Source organism: Ochotona curzoniae, unplaced genomic scaffold (genome assembly GCF_017591425.1).
Source record: "Ochotona curzoniae isolate NIBS_2020 unplaced genomic scaffold, NIBS_Ocur_1.0 contig_523, whole genome shotgun sequence".
NCBI lineage: Eukaryota > Metazoa > Chordata > Mammalia > Lagomorpha > Ochotonidae > Ochotona > Ochotona curzoniae.
The window spans coordinates 4251077-4257076 of record NW_024466459.1 but is presented as its reverse complement, the minus strand read 5'-3'; positions in this window follow the sequence as shown (position 1 = coordinate 4257076).

The following is a 6000-nucleotide window of genomic DNA, read 5'->3' as shown; positions in this document are numbered from 1 at the left end:
GAGAGCCAAGGAGAGACACACTTGGTGTTTTGAGCCACGTCTCGTCTATTTGACGTCTTTTCTGCTCGCTGGCGGGGTCTCTATACTAAACCCGTCAATGCATACAATTACGCAGAAAAATGTGGTTATTCCTGTTTTATGTCCCTGGCCTCAGGGCACCCACTTGAGATATGCGTCAATGAAAAGCATCGCTGTGTTTTTGGAAGGCGTGCTGGTTTTTTTATCCCATGGCATGTTTGTAATCAATGAGGAAATAGGAGATAGTAGCCCTCATAGGTACCAAAATAAACTGGTGTGTTGAGCTTTGGCCAATGAGCACCTGCTGGTTTGCATTTCCATTTATAACTGAGGTTCTCTCACTCGTCAGCAACGCGCGATTTAGAGCTGGTGTGAGCAGCTCGGCTCCCAAGCCGGCACCTTCCTGATAGTGTTCCTAAAATTAAAGGAATACTCAAAACATCAAACCAGGACACTTCGTTCCAGTTCCTCACCGACTGACACAGTTCCCAGTCCAGCCTGCCTCCTCTCTCCGCTTTAATCGGTCTCCCCCTCCCCCGGCCCCTCCATCCCCTAGACCTCTCTCAATGCCAAGCCTGACCTTGCCTGGACATGCCCTCTTTGATGTTGCACAGAGTCCTCACAGTCAAAGGGATCTTGGATCCGGTCTCCAAAGCTGCTTATCTTTCTGTATTAGCTGTGTGCTTGGCCTTCCCTGTAATGGGAAAGTTGCGTAATACAGACCCCTAGGCTAAAGCACAGCTCGGACAGTATCACCAGGGAACAAAGAAGGGTGACGGGGAGGATCTGGCCAGAGCGGGCCGCATCAGCTTCAGAGCTCGGCACGGTTCCCCGGACTCCTGTGTGAGCTTCAGGAGGGGGCTGAACGAGTCTCTGTGACCTGGAAGACTCTTGCCCAGGTGATCCAGAACCATCTAGAACAAGGAAGGGTCCAATCTGTTTGACTTTTGTAGGCGCTACATCAGGCTCTCCACACCCCAAGGATGGCGGGAGCACTTTGAAAACATAAGATAAAGGAGGAAATAAGAACTGTTGGCAAGGATGTAGAGAACTTAGAGCCCGTGCACAGACTCTGTGGAAATTGGGTTTGTTGCTCCTCAAAAGTTAGAGCTAGAATGATCATATGACCCAGCCACATCACTCCTAAGGCTCCAGAGAGCTCCCCAGAGGACCCACAACAGGCCCCCAAATAGGTGTGTGTACACCCTCATTCACAGAGCCAAAAGGTCAGAGGATGAGTGAGCCCAGTGGTGGCGGGGACATCAAACGCAATGCTATCCAGTCACTGCGAGCTAACACACGGACACATGCTTCGGTGTGGATGCACCGAGCCTCCAGAGTAAGCGTGGCTGCAGACACAGGGAGCCGTGGCTGAGGGAGGAGGCCTGCACGATAACTGTGGAGGGAATGAAGATAGAACGGTGCAGGAACGAAACAGGACTGATACTGGCACAACACTGCACCTGTGCTGTCACTGGCTATTCACACGGGCGTTTCACCTCCGCAAGGATTACTCATTGTGGGGCCGGTGTGATGGCCCAGTCGACTAATCCTGCCCCTGCAGGATCCCATACGGGCAACAGTTCCTATCCTGGCTGCTACATGTCCCGTCCAGCTCCCTGCCTGGGGCCTGGGAAAAGCAGTAGAGGATGGCCCAGAGGCTTGCAACCCTGCACCTATGTGGAAGACTCAGAAGAGGCACCTGGCTTCAGATTGGCTCAGCTTCAGCTGTTGTGATTAAGTGGGGAGTGAACCAGCAGATGGAAGATTTTTCTATCTCTCCTTCTCTCTGTAAATCTGTCTTTCCAATAAAAATAAATACATTTTTTTTTTAGAAAAAATGCTCATTGTGATTCATCACGTGGTATAAGATAAAACATAAAAATTCATTTTTTTAAGTACGCATTTAGTTTTGGAGATTTTTGGCTCGTGCCCCAGATGCCCACGGAGGTGCAGCCTGGTGTGGGGGCGGTGGTGGGAGCATGTGTCTAGGGACTCAAGTCAGTTCTCCCATGGCAGGAAGCCAATTTCTTGAATCATCACCATTACCTTGCAGGGTTGCATCAGGAGGAAGCTGCAGTAAGGTGCTGGAACCATGGACACAAGCCAGACATTCCACTGTGAATGACAGCGTCCCCACAAGCCTCATAACCCGCATCCTAGGCACCATGCCAAATGCCCACCACATGGGTTTGTTAAAATGCAAAGTGTATTGGAGGTAAACTTTCAGTGCTGATACAGTGGCCACCAACAGGTGGCGGTACTGAGGCATCACTGGCAAGTAGGTGTATCCTAAAGGGCAGGTCCCTGCATGTCCTAGGCACTTCCAAGGACTCCCAGTTCTTACTAGCCAAAGCTTTGAAGGGAGTTCACTGTCTCATAGCAGGAGGTAAAAAGAGCCAGTTATATGTAGCTTATGACACAACTCCATTTACATTAAGAATGCAGAGAGGCCTAAGAAAATCCAAGGCTTGCTAACAACCGCCCTAAACACAGATCTGTTTAAATACTTTTATTAAGATTTATTTGCTTTTATTGGAAAGGTATATTTACACAGAGAACGAAAGACAGAGAAAGGACTTCCATCTGCTGATTCATGCCCCAAGCGGCCGCAATGGCCAGAGTTAAGCCGATCTGAAGGCAGGAGCCAGGAGCTTCCTGCGGGTCTCCCACGCGGGTGCAGGGTCCCAAGGCTTTGGGCCGTCCTCGACTGCTTTCCCAGGCCACAAGCAGGGAGCTGGATGGGAAGCAGAGCAACTGGGTCCATCTAGGATCCTGGGGGCATGCAAGACAAAGACTTTCGCCAGTGGCTACCGTGCCAGGCCCACTGTCTCCTCCTCTTAGCCACTGCCAGCTGCCCACCGGGCTCTGCCCACCGCTCTCCCCACATCTGGTACTCATGCCGCTACAATAAGCTTCCTAATAGGCAAGTCTGGTTTCTTTGTGGAGCATCATTGCTTACCCTCTCGGTACAACTCAAGTAAGCTGAGCAAATGCATTTTGTTTCTTTCTAGAACCAATCTGGTCTTTCTCTAGGCAGCTGTGGATCGCCTGAGAAAACCTGAGGATGTTCTTGGTAACAGAGAAGAGCATTCATCCCCAGTCAAGCCCAAAGAGCCCACAGTATGAACGTGTAGCCCCCAAATGGCCGCAGTCTAAGGGGCCAGATAAGGGCAACTCAAAAACAATCCACACTTGTTGTCTTTAACCTGCTTTGACAGGACAGGCATTTGGTATGACAGTTAACGTCTCTGCCTGGGACGCCTGCATCGCATCCCCAGGGTGCCTGGCTTGAGTCTTGGCTGCTCGGCTTCTCTTCCAGATCCCTGCTGGTGTGCCCTTGGGGAGAAGCAGCTGACGGTCCAGCACTGGCTGTTATAGGCATTTTGGCAAGTGAACCAGGATGTGGAAGCTCTCTCTCCATCTCTCTACATTTCAATCAAAATGAGAATAAATAAAACCACAGACGGTTTTCTAATTGGTACAAAAGACGTTGGGTGGAAGGCACAGTGTCGGCCTCTGGAACAGGAGCTCGGCGTTCCCTCCAGCTTTCCGTCGGCCTTGACCTTTGAAGCAGGACTGAACCTTGCCAGCGCTGGTTCTTATCAACTTGCTGCAGCATGAGAGTGTGCACACACTGCTGAGCCATGGCGTAGTTAGCAGTGGGTGGCGGGAGAGGATTCTTGCAAGGTTCATGTTTGGTGGTTCCTAAAACGGAAAGCAGGCGACATGAAAATCAGGTCAGGCAGGGCTGGCGGGGACATGAAGCCGAGTGGTGACCAACCGGTATCTCAGAAATCTTTGTCAGGATGCTGTAGGAACAGAGAGGGCCTGGGGGAGACCTCCACAGCAGAATTAGTCATTCAGCTTCAGGCACCGTAGCTGTGGGCTGGCCATGAGCTAAATCTTGTTGTCTCTGTCTTGTGCAGCCTGGTTTGTGATGGTAAGGTCGTAGTCTACTATCAAGGACGAGTTTCACTGCTGTGGGTCCCATGTGAGGTTAGTGGGTGCTCCCGCAGAACAGCGACCTACCTCTAACAAGCTGGAGAACATTCATGAAGGGAGCGCATAGGCATGATGCTGGGCTTTCTGAAGTCTGACGTGCTGAAGAGGTCGGTGGGTCTCCCAGCCACCTTCCATCAGTTTTCAGTCCATCTGCCCGCGGGACACTGTTTATTTGTTGGAAAAGCAGAGAGGAGTCTGGGTCGAGCCAGTGCCAGGAGCCGGGAAGTCAATCTGGGTCTCCCATGTAAGTGGCAACATTCAACACCCGGAGCCATCACATGGGACTTGCATGTCGGCAGATGGTTAGAACTGGGAGAGGAGTGGGCCGGCAATCCCAGGTCCTCTGCTATGGGAAGGTGTTCCGAACGGCGTCTCAGCATTTGGGACCAGCGCTTGCCCTGAGACTCCGTCTGAACCCAAGCGTCTTCGCCACCGCAGCCTCCTGGCTGTTCCCTGGAGACTGTGTTCCTTTGGTTCTCGATGCCTTCCCCCACGTCTTCCCATGGCTCTCTGTACAAAGAGAACCTTTCCCTGGGGCCTGCCCGGTCCATCCCACATTAAGTCTACTGTTTCTGTGATTCCCAACACCTCCTAGCACCTTTTCACTGCTTTGTGTTAATTCTTAGAATTTGCCACATCTAAATTTCCCAGCTGGTCTGCAGTTTTGCTTTCTGACGTTTTAGTTGCCCATGCTCAACAATGGTTCAAGAATAACATAATTTTACAATTTATTTGACAGGCAGAGAGGCACAGAGAGAAAAAAGGAGATAGTTTCTGTGCACTGGTTCCTGTCGTGGCCATGGCCGAGCCGGGACGAAACTGAAAGGCAGAGGGTGCAACTGCTTGAGTTGCTGCCAGCTGCCTCCCAAGGCGTCCGTTAACTGGAGGCTGTCACTGGGGGCAGAGCTAAGTAGCTAAAGCAGGTGCTTGGATAACGGATGAAGGCAGCCTATGCAATCTTTTAACCACTGCACCAAAACTCCTCCTCTGTCCAAAAGCAACAAATGGTAAATTCCAAAAATCAGTGATTCATAAGTTTCAAACTGTTCCTGTTCTGAGTATGTCATGAAATCTCACGACGTCCCACTCTGTCCCTCTGGCCTACCGGACATCGCCTCCCCATTAGTCACACACCAGCCACTAGGTTAGCAGGTTGCCATGGTATCATGTTTCCGGTGGTCAAGTGAACCGAAAAATGCTACTTGCTGGTAAGTCAAGTACTGTAGGGTTTCCATTAGTGGGAGGGGGGAGAGAGAGGGGAGAGAAGGGGCAGAGAGGGGGGAGGGAAATGGAGAGAGGGGAGAGAGAGGGGAGGAGAGATGAAAGGAGGGAAGGAAGGAGGGAGGAAGGGAGGGGGAGAGAGAGAGAGAGAAATTTGGGAAGGACACATCACTGAAACCTGTATCTGTCAAGAGCCAGTCAACCAGCCTAGAACTGCTACTGGCCACTAGATGGCACTACTCCACAAGCATCCGGGACTTCTAGCATCTCCTCCCGGCCGATTTCCCTTTGAAACCACCTTTTTCCAGCAGGAATTTTTGCACTTCCCCTACACCAGCTCCCTCCAGGTTAGCCAGAAGCTTCATGAGCACGGCAGCCCTTACCAGCCTGTCCACGCCACTCAGGAACGCCGACTAACACTTTTCCTGGGAACAGAGGATGCTTAGCATTATTTCCTGTAGCGCTCTTTGCAAATGTAAGCAAGGCGTGACCCCTATGCAGGGCTACAGGTGTTCCCACTCTCCCCTGGCACGTGGCCTTTGGCTTTTCTGGCACAGTCCCGTGGAATACATCCCTGAGCCCCAGCCTGGACAGGCAGCGTCCGTAGTGGCCACGGCGGAACCAGCAGGAATGTGACCGACGGCTCCCTCACAAACCGCCCTGGGTAGCAAGCCTACTTGTCCCAGATCTTTGTTTACACTACAAAGAAAATGAAACTAGACCAGATGGACGTGAGAAAATGGGAGGCTCCAAGCC